This window comes from Elaeis guineensis, chromosome 1 (genome assembly GCF_000442705.2).
Source record: "Elaeis guineensis isolate ETL-2024a chromosome 1, EG11, whole genome shotgun sequence".
NCBI lineage: Eukaryota > Viridiplantae > Streptophyta > Magnoliopsida > Arecales > Arecaceae > Elaeis > Elaeis guineensis.
This window is the reverse complement of record NC_025993.2, coordinates 54,349,243-54,363,520: the sequence shown is the minus strand read 5'-3', so window position 1 is coordinate 54,363,520 and position 14,278 is coordinate 54,349,243.

Below are 14,278 nucleotides of genomic sequence, written 5' to 3'. Positions count from 1 at the left end.
AGATGCTTGTTCGTAGGGTACCCGAAGAAAACTAAAGGATACTACTCTACCTCACTACAGAGTAAAAGGTGTTTGTCAGCAGCCGAGCAGTCTTTTGGAAAAGGAGTTCCTTGGTGAAGGAGCTAATACCTATAAAATTAAATTTGATAAAATTCATGAGGTGGAAGGACCGACACACACAGAATTGGATTTGATTGGTGAATCGAGTTTAGAGCCAGTAGAGGCGCCATTGAGGAGATCCAATAGAGTACCACATCAGCCAGACAGATTCTATAGTTTTCTAATTCAGGATGGTGATCCCATTGAACTTGATGAAAATGATGAGGATTCGATCACCTATATGGAGGCCATGCAAAGGTTCGACTCTCAGAATGGCTTGAGGCCATAAAATTTGAGATGGAGTCCATGAAGATCAATGGTGTATGGACACTAGTTGATCTACCTGAAAAGATAAAACCCATAGGATGTAAATATATTTTCAAGAGGAAAAGCAAAGTGGACAGGAAGGTAGAGACCTATAATGCCTGTCTAGTTACCAAGGGTTACCATCAGCCTTATGGTATTGATTATGACGAGACATTCTCTCCTGTGGTAATGCTCAAGTCCATCTGGATTATGCTTGCTATCACTGCATACTTAGATTATAAGATCTAGTAGATGGATGTCAAAATCACTTTCCTCAATGGGGAGCTGGAAGAAGAGGTGTATATAATACAACCTGAAGAGTTCACATCCATAGATGAGTCGAAAGTGTGCAAGCTGAAAAGATCTATTTATGGACTTAAACAGGCATCTAAGAGTTGGAACATATACTTTGATAAGGTGATCAAAATGTATGGCTTCGTTAGGAATAGAGAAAAGCCTTGCATCTACAAGTGAGCTTCTGATTCTGTAGTCATCTTCCTTGTGCTGTATGTGGATGACATACTGTTACTAGAAAATGACATCCCGACTTTGTAGAGTGTGAAGCTATAGTTATCATCATAGTTCTCTATGAAAGATTTGGGAGAAGCATCCTACATCCTTGGGATGAAAATCTATAGGGATAGATCTAGAACGTTGCTTAGATTGTCCCAATCCACGTACATTGATACTTTATTGAAGTAGTTCAACATGGATAATTTCAAGAAAGATTATCTTTCGATAGGCCATGGAATTACTCTTTCTAAGAAGGATTATCTGACAACTCTTGAGGAGAGAGAGCAAGTGAGTAGAATATCATATACTTCGGCAGTTGGATCTATCATGTATGCTATGACATGTATGAGGTCGGATGTGGCCTATTCACTAGGGGTAGTGAGTGTCACGAAATATGTCTCAAAAGCCAATCGTCAACCTGTTGACGGTTGATCAACCAAGTATTGTAAATGATTTATTAATAAATAAAATATATTTTTGGTATTTTCATCATAAGTTTTCATCTTCTAATGAACTCCGTTGTTATGATGAAATCCTTAGGACTATTTAGGTTCGATAAAGAGAGAATTTATCGATTAGTCCTTAAAAGTGTTCATGACCAAATGATGGGCTGTTAATAAGGACGATAGCTTCTATCGAGCATAGATCACTATAGGCCATATGCGTTAGTTATCTTCTTAACCAAGGAGTGTGGAGACACCGGTATGACATACAGGTGAGATGTAAGGATACATCATCATTGAACGTGACCAACTCCAGAGAATTCTGCTGTCGAAAATATCTCTGATGGGATATAGGTATAAGTGTCTCTTAGACCTGAGATCACCTTAATGACTTGCAAGCAACTCACTATGCTTTGGTACTGGACTAACTAAATTTCTAATTCAGTGACGGAAGGCTTCTGGACACAGTCAAGTACTTGTGAAGTTGGAGTGTGATCAAGATGGGATTGACCACTCTAATAATTAGAGAAGAATGAGTCGCTGTATTTTAATTTAGCAAAATCTTAGCCAGGATAATCCATCAGATAGATTTGATATTTTGAAATACAATGTGGACAACCTGATCAGAGTTGACAGTTAAACTCTGAGGTGTCCTATGATTATTTTGGTCAAGAGGATGAATTATATGGAAACTATATCTACATGGGTTCTAAGGATGTTGTTCTACATGTTGGAAAATGTGTCCCAAAAAGCCAATCGTCAAGCTGTTGATGATTGAGCAACCAAGTATTGTAATTGATTTGTTAATAAATAAAATATATTTGGCATCTTCATCATAAGCTTTCATCTTCTAATGAACTCCGTTGTTATGATGAAGTCCTTAGGACTATTTAAGTTTGATAAAGAGAGGATTTATCGATTAGTCCTTAAAACTGTTCGCGACCAAATGATAAGCTGTTAATAAGGACGACAGCTTCTATCGAGCATAGGTCGCTGTAGGCCATATGGGTTGGTTGTCCTCTTAACCAAGGAGTGTGGAGACACTGGTATGGCATACAGGTGAGATGTAAGGATACATCATCATTGAATGTGACCAACTCCAGAGCATTCTGCTGTCGAGAATGTCTTTGATGGGATATAGGTATAAGTTTCCCTTAGACCTGAGATCGCCTCAGTGACTTGCAAGCAACTCACTGTGCTTTGGTACTGGACTAACTAAATTTCTAATTCAGGGATGGAAGGCTTCTGGGCACAGTCAAGTACTTGCGAAGTCAGAGTGTGATCGAGATGGGATTGACCACTCCAAGAGTTGGAGAAGAATGAGTCGCTGTATTTCAATTTAGCAAAACCTTGGCCAGGGTAATCCATCAGATGGATTTGATATTTTGAAATACAATGTGGATAACCTGATCAGAGTTGATAGTTGAACTCTGGGGTGTCCTATGATCATTTTGGCCAAGGGGATGAATTATATGAAAACTATATCCGCATGGGTTCTAAGGATGTTGTTCTACACATTCGACCTATCCTGTCATCGGGTACCATTGCTAGATGGTCACTTCGATTGGTATAAAAATTTATTTCTGTACTACCAACTTAGGTTCGAACCTATGAGGTCACATACATTAGAGTTCATGATCTGATCAGATGGTTGATCAATGATTAAGAATCGTTCTAGGGTTAAATGATCAATACGATTGACATTTAACCCAGTGCAAGTGTTGCAGGAGGATCGATTAGCAATTCGATTGCTAATTGGCTTAATTTGGTTAATCCAATGGGCTGAGATTAAGTCTAATTAAATATATTTTAATTAAATTTAGTTTGGACTTGATTGGATCAAGTTCAATTAGTTTATTGGATAAGCCAAGTGCAAGAAAAAACTAGTCCTAGTTTAACTAGGACTTGGGTCATTCTAATTTCTAATTTGATTAGAAAATTAAATCAGATTTAAATCTAATTTAATCTGATTAAATTAGGTTCTTAATTGGGTTAAGATATATTTTAATTGGGTTGATCTAATTTTGATTTGATTTGGTTTGAGAAACCAAATTAAAACAAGTCATAAGATAGAATCCTAGTAAGACTAGGATTCCACCTTGCGCCACATAAGCCTTCCCCACACCCTCTCTCTCATTCAACGCCAATCTCCTCTTATTTTGTGTGACAAAAGCCCTCTTTCAGGTCTCTTCCACATTCACAAAAGGTCTTCTCTCTTCTTTCTTACATGGAAGGTGGTTTGGATCAAATCAAAAAGGAATAAGTTTGGATTTCGAATTCTATGAGATAGAGTTTTAGAAATCCAAAACTCTTTCAATTTTGCACCAAATTTATCCAAATTTTTTTTTAAATTTTTATGACTTTTAGGGTACATATTGTGTATCCTTTTTTGGTGATCCATGCACAAAAATAAGGAGAAGGTGCTCAAGAGTTGGGCACCCCTTATCTTGCCATATTTGGATAAGCCTTGACTAGGTATTTGGCCTAGACAAGGACTCTATCATATCTCTCTATATAAAATGAGTTTCTTTATGAAATTTAAGAAAACGATAGAGATTTGAGAGATATTTGAGCCATCTAAAAATTAAAGAGAAAGACCTTTGGGTCATGGAGATATAAAAGATACAAGTTAGGGTGTCTAGAGAGAGAAACGAGAAGAAGAAGAGGGTCTTCTTCTAGGGTTATTTATTTTCATATCTTTCCTCCCTCCATCTTGAGTTTCCTGAGAGCGTCTCAGATCTAAAACTTCTCCTTCTACTTTCTATCTTTGAAAGAGTCCAAATCAAGAAGAAGGAGGCACTTGATCAACCATCAAAGAAGGATCAGCGCAGTACTAGCATACTGTGCTGATTTCCTGAAGCAGGACTTCTGATCGAGATTCGTGGGCTCGTGTGGACGACTCCTAGAGGTCGGATGCATGTGCAGCTTGCAACATCATCCTTAAGCCCGGATCAACAAGGTTAGAACGTCTAACTTGCAAGGTAATAGATCTGATCTATTGTTTAATACATACATTAGATGTAGTATAGAAACATGTTGATATGATCAACATGTAGTTCATGCTATATTTATATATTTTAATTTTTGATTTAATACTATGTAATAATCATATAATAAGATCTTAGATTTAGAGATTCTCTGATTTTAGAAAATAAATTTTAATTTATTTTAGTCTTCCGCTGTATGATCTTGAAAAAGTTTCAAGATCTAATCCTGAAATCCTAGATCTGGTTCCTACAATTGGTATCAGAGCATAGGTTCTTTATTACATGATTATTTATACATGCTTAGATTATTTCTTAGATTAGATCTAATTTATAATCTGATTATTAAATCTAAAATTAAAATTTTAGATCAATCACGAACTGCAAGGTTGTCCTGCTGTAAGGTTTACCCCTTACAGTGCAAAGGTTGTCCTAGTTTGTGTAGATCTATCTTTAATCATAAATTTGTTAGATATGATATAGATTAAATTTATAATTTACTAGATTTAAAAGATGCTTAAATCTGAAATAAAATCTCTTTGTTAATAATTTTTATGCAAAGAAATTGTTTAAAGTTGAAATTATTTCAATTACATGAACCTGTTTAGATTAGATCTAAAGTAGTTTCATGTTTATTTCACTTGTATCTTGATTATGAATCAAACATACAATATGATTGGTAGAATCATATTATAAAATTATTTTACAAATATGAAAATTATTTTTTGAAAAGCCAAACCCAACCCTCAGCCCAAAACTTAATTAAGAATTAAGAAGTTGTTTGATTAGGTTCTAGGATTGTGAATTGAAGAACCTAAGACACAAACCATAACACATTGGGTTAATGGGTTAGTGGGAATTAGGTCCATTAATTGGGTTAGACCTATGGTTAGATTAAAGATGGACTTAATTAGAGAATTGACTAAATCTAATCAATTGTTGTCTTAGATTAGGTCAAGGATTCTCTAGATCAATTATAATAGTTGTAGTTGGTCAAGTCCATGTCTTTAACGAGAACCAAATGGACTTGATTCTTGGCTAAGCGGTCTAGCATGAACTGTTAGGTTGATCTAATCGAAACTAATTAAACCAGTTGGTGTCTAAGGTAAACCAGACCGGTGGTTTTTAATTGGGAGTCCGCTTATCTGGCCATTTCTGATGGTGTCTAAGGCAAGCTTTGGCAGACCCTCCCACTGATCGAACTTACCTGGCCTCTTGGTGAAATTATGTTTTGATCGGATCACTTGACTATTCGAGTTGACCCATGTCAGCTAGGTAAATCAGTGTGACTGATTTAGGTGCTCCTAAACCAGCCCTTTTAATGGTCTCCCTTAAGCTAACTTGGTGAAGCCAGTGGGAGGATCATGATAAGCTGGTTCATCTGACCTCATCTTCTATATTATTTAAATCCTCTAAAATTATTAGGTCCTTAAAATGATAAAGTTATGGAGATAATTGAGTCATAGCCTCCCATTAAGGTGTTTGATAATGAGTCCATTAACTCAATAATCATTGCAGACCCAAAGGCCTGGTGCTTGTTGACTAATGGAATTATCACTCATCATATGATGACTTGGAAGTGTCTCTCTAATGGTGGTTAGGTGAGCCAACCAAAGTTGGGCTTAATCATTCGTTGGTTAGATCACCAAGTATGATCATGTTAATGGTTGGACCTAACCAGATCCTTACAGTGGAGGCCAAAGCCTACGATTAGGTTTCTGGGGCAAAATTAAAATTACTAGAAATTGTTTAGAGAAATAATTAGTTATAAACCTACCCTTAGATGTACATGGATTGGCCAACCAAAGTTGGGCTTGTGTGCAGTCTAAGTGGATTCTAGTACCCACTAAGGAATTAGGGTAATTCCTCGAATTGGAGGTAGAGGCTACCAATTCGAATAAAATAGTGGGAGAAACCTTTTGATTAAAGTCCAAATCTTTAGGTTTAATGAATCAATTACTAATTAGGTTATGGTTCTCCTTTGTGCAAATATGGCCACTTCCCTATCGCTCCGATCATTGTTGACAATGATAAGTTGGTGGGACCCAACTTCGGTAGCTGGTATCGAAAGTTGAAGATAGTCTTGGAGCATGAATGGATTCTATATGTGATAATGGATCCTGCACCTAAGGAGCCAGCTATCAATGCACGTGGAACAGTCAGAGACACTTACCAGAAGTGGCTCAATGATCGGACCACGGTGCGCTGTATCATGCTGGCTGCCATGAGCGACGAGTTTAGTCGCAGATTCGAGACGGCTTAGCCAAAGGACATGCTTCAAGTGTTGGAGGATGCCTTTGGCACACCCGATGCTGGCTGTCATCACAGTTCTCCATGAAGGACTTGGATGAAGCATCCTACATCCTAGGGATGAAGATCTATAGGGATAGATCAAAAAGGATGCTTGGATTATCCCAGTCCATGTATATAGACACTGTGCTGAAGAGGTTCAGCATGGAGAATTTCAAGAAGGGCTATCTACCGATATGCCAAGGAATTTCTCTCTCTAAGAAGGATTGTCCGACAACTCCTGAAGAGAGAGAGCGTATGAGTAGAGTCCCATATGCTTCAGCCGTGAAATCTATCATGTACGCCATGACATGTACAAGACCAGATGTGGCATACTCACTAGGAGTAGTGAGTAGATACCAATCTGATCCTGGAGAAAATCACTGAAAAGTGGTTAAAGCCATCCTTAAGTATTTGAGAAATACTAAGGACCAATGGTTGGTTTATGGTGAGTCAGATTTGAAACTTGTGGGGTTCACAGACTCTAGCTTCCAATCTGACCATGATGACAGCAGGAGCGTGTCGGGTTATATCTTTACTCTGAATGGTGGAGCCATCTGCTGGAAGAGTTCCAAGCAACATACTGTGGCAGACTCTGTTTGTGAAGCGGAGTACATCGCAGCATCGAATGCCGCGAAGGAAGCTGTGTGGCTGAGAAAATTCATCAACAAGCTAGGAGTAGCACCCTCCCTCGATGGTCCGATCCTGCTCTACTGTGACAGCACTGGTGCCATAGCTCAGGCGAAGGAATCCAAAGCACATCAGCGGACGAAGCACATCTTGCGCTACTTCCACCTGGTCCGAGAGATCATGGATCGAGGTGACGTCGACCTTCAAAAGATCGACGGAAAGAAGAACCTGGCCGACCCCTTCACTAAAGCCCTGGCAATAAAGGAGTTTGACAACCACAAGTCGAAGATGGGTATTAGATACTGTACCGAGTGGCTTTAGGACAAGTGGGAGTTGTTGGAAAATGTGTCTCAAAAAGCCAATCGTCAAGCTGTTGACGGTTGAGCAACCAAGTATTGTAATTGATTTGTTAATAAATAAAATATATTTGGCATCTTCATTGTTGCTCCTAGATTGATTTTGATGATTACAAAGCAGATTGAAGGGGTACCAATATTTTTTATTTGAAAAAGTCTTTGTGCTCTTCAGGGGCAAAATTATAATTTTACCAAAACCCTAATTTAATAGTATCATTTGGTAGAACAAAAGATTTGTGATCTATTGACGAAAATTTCATTATTTTTGGACTTATATTTTTGAAGTTATGCATGTTTGAAATCCATGAGTCGACTCATGAGTCAGCTCATGGCACAATGAGCAGTTTGGCACGCTGAATTTTTGGCTTGGCACGGCCTGTGAGTCGACTCATGAGTTGACTCTCAAGGCATGAGTCGACTCATGAGTCGGCTCCTGTAGTTTTAGGCCAAAATTTACAGAACCCTATTTTCTGGTTGCTTCAACAGAGGTCGACTCATGAGTCGACCCCTGAGGCATGAGTCGACTCATGAGTCGACCCCTGCAATGGAATTTTTCCGCAACGGCTAGTTTTTAACCCGTTTTAAGTGCTTTTAATGCTCATTTAATGTGGTCTAACGGCTCTTTTTCAGCCTAAAATATTTTCCTCTATTTCTTAAAGCTATAAAAAGATTCAAAGGTGGAAAACAAACAACAAGAAGAAAGAGAGAGTGCAAGAGATTAAAAAGAAAAAGAAGAGCATTCAAGAGAGCATTCAAGAGCATTCAAAAGAGAAAGGATTTCTCAAGCCAACTTTTCAGCCCTAATCAAGAGCTCATTTAAAGCTTCCAAGAAGCCATCAATCCAAGCTCACCAACTCCTCAAGCGCTCAATCAATTCTCCATCCACTTTGAGGAAATCCAAAAAAAGGGGCTTCTTCTCTTGAGTAAAGTGTATTTAAAGTTATATTCGCTCATTAAAGGGGCTTTTCTTGTACTTATTTGTGCTATAAATTATTTTACTCATTTTGAGTGATTGTTTTTATTTTGGAGGGGTTCCAAAATAAGGGAAGGTTGATCCGAACCTAGAATCAGAGTGTATTGGGTTGGCTTGTACCTGAAAAATAAGTGGACTAGCTTGGGATAGCTAGTGTCGGAGTTTCCAACATTTGTATTCGGGTTGAATACAAGTTTAGTGGATTGAAATTCCCAAGTAGGAGCTTGGGGAGTGGATGTAGGTGCAAGGTTGGCACCGAACCACTATAAATCTTTGTGTTTGTGGTGTGCATAATTGCCTCTCTTTAACTCTTCATTATTTCTTTGTATTCTTGCTTTAAGCAATTAATCTTGAACTAAAGTCATTCTCCTCATTCAATTAGCTATTGACAAACATCTTTCATAAGTCATTAGTTAAGCTTAAAATTTTTAGAAACCCAATTCACCCCCCCTCTTGGGTTGCATAGCTGGGCAACAAGTGGTATCAGAGCCCGGTGCTCTAGCCCATCTTTGATCTAAACAATCAAGGAGTCAAAGATCTATGACAACCCACGTCGGTACTTCTCTAGCCGAGGGGCAATCCACCAACCGACCTCCACTTTTCAATGGGTCTAATTACACCTATTGGAAAGCTCGGATGAAAATATTCATACAAGCACTCGACTATGATATGTGGAGTATCATAGTGAACGATCCTCACACACCCACTAAAATTATAGATGATGAGGAATCAACCAAACCCGAGAAAGAATGGGATGAGGTTGATAAAAAGATGGCCCAATTAAATGCTAAAGCAATGAATGTACTTTATTGTGCTCTTGATGCAAACGAATTTAATCGCATTTCTACTTGTTCTTCTGCTAAAGAAATATGGGATAGGTTAGAAGTAACCCATGAGGGAACCAATCAAGTAAAAGAGTCTAAAATAAACATGCTTGTGCATAAATATGAATTGTTTAAAATGGAGCATGATGAGTCCATAACTGTAATGTTTACTCATTTTACTGATATCATTAATGGTTTAAAGAGTCTTGGTAAGTCCTATACTAACAGTGAGCTTGTAAGAAAGATTCTCAGGTCCTTGTCAAGAACTTGAGAAGCCAAAGTGACTGTCATCCAAGAAGCGAAGGACTTGAACACTCTACCTCTAGAAGAGCTTCTTGGATCTTTGATGACTCATGAGCTAAGCATGAAGCAACATCAAGAGGAAGAAGTCAAAAAGAAAAGAACCATCGCCCTCAAATCCACAGCTCCTCCTGATGAAGAAACTGAGACACTGAAGATGAAGAACAAGATGAAGAGATGGCTCTCATCACCCGAAGATTCAAGAAATTTTTGAGAAAAAGGAAACAGGGGATGAGAAAGAGGCCATTCACAAAAGGGGAACAAAGCAAAGAAAAAGAGAAAGACCAACCCCTTATCTGCTACGAGTGCAAGAAGTCGGGACACTTCAAATCCGAATATCCACAACTGAAGAAAGGTCCCAAGAAGTTCAAGAAGAAGGCCATGATGGCCACATGGAGTGCGAGTGATGACTCAAGCTCCGATGAGGAAACCTCAATCGAACAAGCCAACCTGTACCTTATGGCACACGAAAATGAGGTAATTTCTGAAACCCCTAGTGATTTTACTTTTGAAAAATTGCATGAAGCATTCTATGATTTAGTTGATGAATTAAAGAAACTAGGGATGAAAAACAAAGAGCTGAAATTGAAAAATCAATCCTTAGTGAAACAAGCTGAAAACTTTTCAATTGAAAAATCCACCTTGCTTCAAGAAAATCAAAACTTAAAGAATGAAATTGCCAAGCTAAAATTAATAGTAGAAAAGTTCACCTTAAGTTCAAACAAACTCAATATGATTCTTGATAATCAAAAAGCCGTATATGATAAGGCTGGACTTGGCTATAACCCCTTGAAGAAACAAAAATATCTAAAAAATATTTATGTAAACTCTTTAAGTAACAAGTCTACCAATATTACTTGTTTCAAATGTGGTAGAGTAGGACATAAGTCATACACTTGCTTCTTTGACAAATCTGCAAACTCAACTATAAAGAAAATATGGGTTCCAAAAGGAACCATTTTGACTAACCAAAAAGGACCCAAGAAAGCTTGGGTACCTAAAATAAAAACTTGACTATTGCTTGCAGGTGTGTCTAGCATCCCAAGGAGGAAACAGAAAATGGTATCTTGACAGTGGATGCTCGAGACACATGACTGGTGATGAATCACAATTCATCACGCTTGATGCTAAGGATGGAGGGATGGTCACCTTTGGAGACAATGGCAAAGGAAAGATCATCGGGATAGGTAACATTGGTATCACTCCCTCCAAATACATTGAAAATATTTTGTTAGTTAATGGTTTAAAGCATAACTTACTTAGCATTAGTCAATTTTATGATAAAGGATATAAAGTTGTTTTTGAATCATCTGTTTGCATTGTGACTAGTCCTATTAACGATGGCATTAAATTTTTTGGACATAGATATGGCAATGTTTATATGGTAGATTTAAATGATTTAGTCAAAATAAACATGCAATGCCTAGTATCCTTGAATGCTAAAGTTAATGAGACTAGTTGGCTTTGGCATCGTAGACTTGCACACATTAGCATGCATTCTCTTTCAAAATTAATTAAGAAAGAATTAGTTCTTGGCTTGCCTAAACTGAATTTTGAAAAAGATAGAATTTGTGATGCATGCCAACTAGGTAAACAAACTCGAGTTTCATTTAAATCCAAAAATATTGTTTCAACTTCTAGACCTTTAGAGCTTTTGCATATGGACTTATTTGGACCAACTAGAACCACTAGTCTAGGAGGAAAATGATATGGTTTTGTAATTATAGATGATTACTCTCGTTTTACTTGGATTTTCTTTTTAGCACACAAAGATGAAACTTTTCATATTTTCACTAAATTTCATCAAAAAGTCACTAATGAAAAAGAATTTTCAATTCAAAATATTCGAAGTGATCATGGAACTGAATTTGAAAATCAAGACTTTGAAAACTTTTGTGATGAAAATGGAATTGGCCATAACTTCTCTGCTCCTAGGACATCCCAACAAAATGGGGTAGTTGAAAGGAAAAACAGAACCTTAGAAGAAATGGCCCGTACCATGCTTTGTGAAAGCAACCTTCCAAGATATTTTTGGGCGGAAGCAATTAACATAGCATGTTACATTTTAAATCATGCTTTGATTAGACAAATTTTAAAGAAAACCCCCTATGAACTTTGGAAAGGAAGAAAACCAAATATTACATATTTTCATATTTTTGGTTGCCGATGTTTTGTATTAAATAATGGTAAAGAAAGACTTGGTAAATTTGATGCAAAATCAGATGAAGCAATCTTTCTAGGTTACTCCTCCACTAGTAAAGCTTTTAGAGTTTTTAACAAAAGAACTTTAGTAGTTGAGGAGTCCATACATGTTGTTTTTGATGAATCTAACGATCTTCCTTCAAGGAAGAATGAGGGTGTTGATGATGCAGATCCTCTAATAGAAGGTATGAAGGAGATCACTCTGAAAGATTCAACAACACAAGAGGACGAGGAACAAGAAGACAAACATGATGAGAGAGGTGAAGAAATTCAAGAACAACCTCAAGGTACAAATGACCTACCCAAGGAATGGAGGTATGTTCACAATCACCCTAAGGAGTTGATTATTGGTGATCCTATGCATGGGGTAAAAACTCGTTCTTCACTTAGAGATGTATTTAATCATTGTGCTTTTGTATCTCATCTTGAACCAAAAATTATTGAAGAAGCTGAAAATGATCATAATTGAATTAATGCAATGCAAGAGGAACTTAATCAATTTGAAAGAAATAATGTTTGGACTTTAGTATCAAGACCTAAAAACTATTCAATAATTGGCACAAAATGGGTCTTTAGGAACAAATTAGATGAACATGGTAATGTAATTAGAAATAAAGCAAGATTGGTTGCTAAAGGATATAATCAAGAAGAAGGAATTGATTTTGATGAGACCTTTGCACCTGTTGCTAGATTAGAAGCCATTAGACTTCTACTTGCATATGCTTGCTTTATGAAATTCAAATTATTTCAAATGGATGTCAAAAGTGCATTTTTAAATGGATATATTGCTGAAAAAGTCTATGTAGAACAACCCCCTGGATTTAAAAATCATGCTTTTTCTAATCATATTTTTAAATTAAATAAAGCTTTATATGGATTAAAACAAGCACCTAGAGCTTGGTATGATAGGCTAAGCAATTTTTATTAAATAATAATTTTTCAAGAGGTAATGTAGATACAACCCTCTTTATTAAAAGAAATCAAAATGATATGTTAGTAATACAAATTTATGTTGATGACATAATTTTTGGATCTACTAATGAATCTCTTTGTCAAGACTTTGCAAAGCTCATGCAGGGGGAGTTCGAGATGAGCATGATGGGAGAACTTACCTTCTTCCTCGGACTCCAAATCAAACAAACAAAAGAGGGAATCTCCATCACCCAAAGCAAGTACACCAAGGAACTACTCAAAAGATTTGGAATGGAGAACTCCAAACCAATTGGCACACCAATGAGCCCCTCATGTAAGCTTGACAAGGATGATGAAGGTAAATGTGTAGACTTAAAATACTATAGAGGTATGATTGGCTCTCTATTATATTTAACTGCAAGTAGGCCTGATATCATGTTTAGTGTTTGCTTGTGTGCTAGATATCAATCTAATCCTAAAGAATCTCATTTGAATGCTGTTAAAAGAATCCTTAGATACTTGAATGGTACTCAAACTCTGGGGTTATGGTACTCTAAGGACTCACTAATTGATTTATTAGGATATTCAGATGCTGATTTTGCTGGATGTAGATTAGATAGAAAAAGCACAAGTGGAACTTGCCAATTTCTTGGAGTTAACCTAATCTCCTGGTTTAGCAAGAAATAAAATTCGGTAGCACTATCTACGGCTGAGGCCGAATACATTGCAGCTGGAAGTTATTGTGCTCAAATCTTGTGGATTAAGCAACAACTCGAAGACTTTGGAATCAAACTTAATGAAACACCAATAAGATGTGACAACACAAGTGCCATAAATCTATCTAAAAATCCAATTCAACACTCAAGGTCCAAACATATTGAAATTAGACATCATTTTATAAGAGAACATGTTCAAAACAAAAATATAATTCTTGAATATGTTTGCACTGAAAATCAATTAGCTGATATCTTTACAAAGGCCCTTAGTGAGGACAGATTCTGTGAAATTAGGAGAAATCTAGGAATTCTTGATCCATATGTCTAAATATTTCTCCAATTCTAAAGATTTGATGTCAAAATTCTTTGAGCTCAATTTCCATCATCTCTCTTGGTTCTAAATGCTCAAGATTATCACTCTCATAACTTGTCACTGAGCAAAATTCCTTCTCCTAAAATTTTAAATTTTTTCGGAATTTATTCATATTTTTTTTGAATTTCTGAGTTTCATGAGTTGACCCCCTAGGGTCGACCCCTTGGCAAACTTGTAATTACTGCCAACTTCCCACGGGCTCTTTCTTTTTAATTGGAAGCCTGTTCATGAGCCGACTCATCTCTTCGTCTTCCTCCTTCCAAGAACCGACATCCTCATCCTCATTCTCTCCAAAACCAAGGATCTAGCTCAAGATTGTTCTCCCTTCTCCTCTCCATCACAAATCACCGCCTGGGAA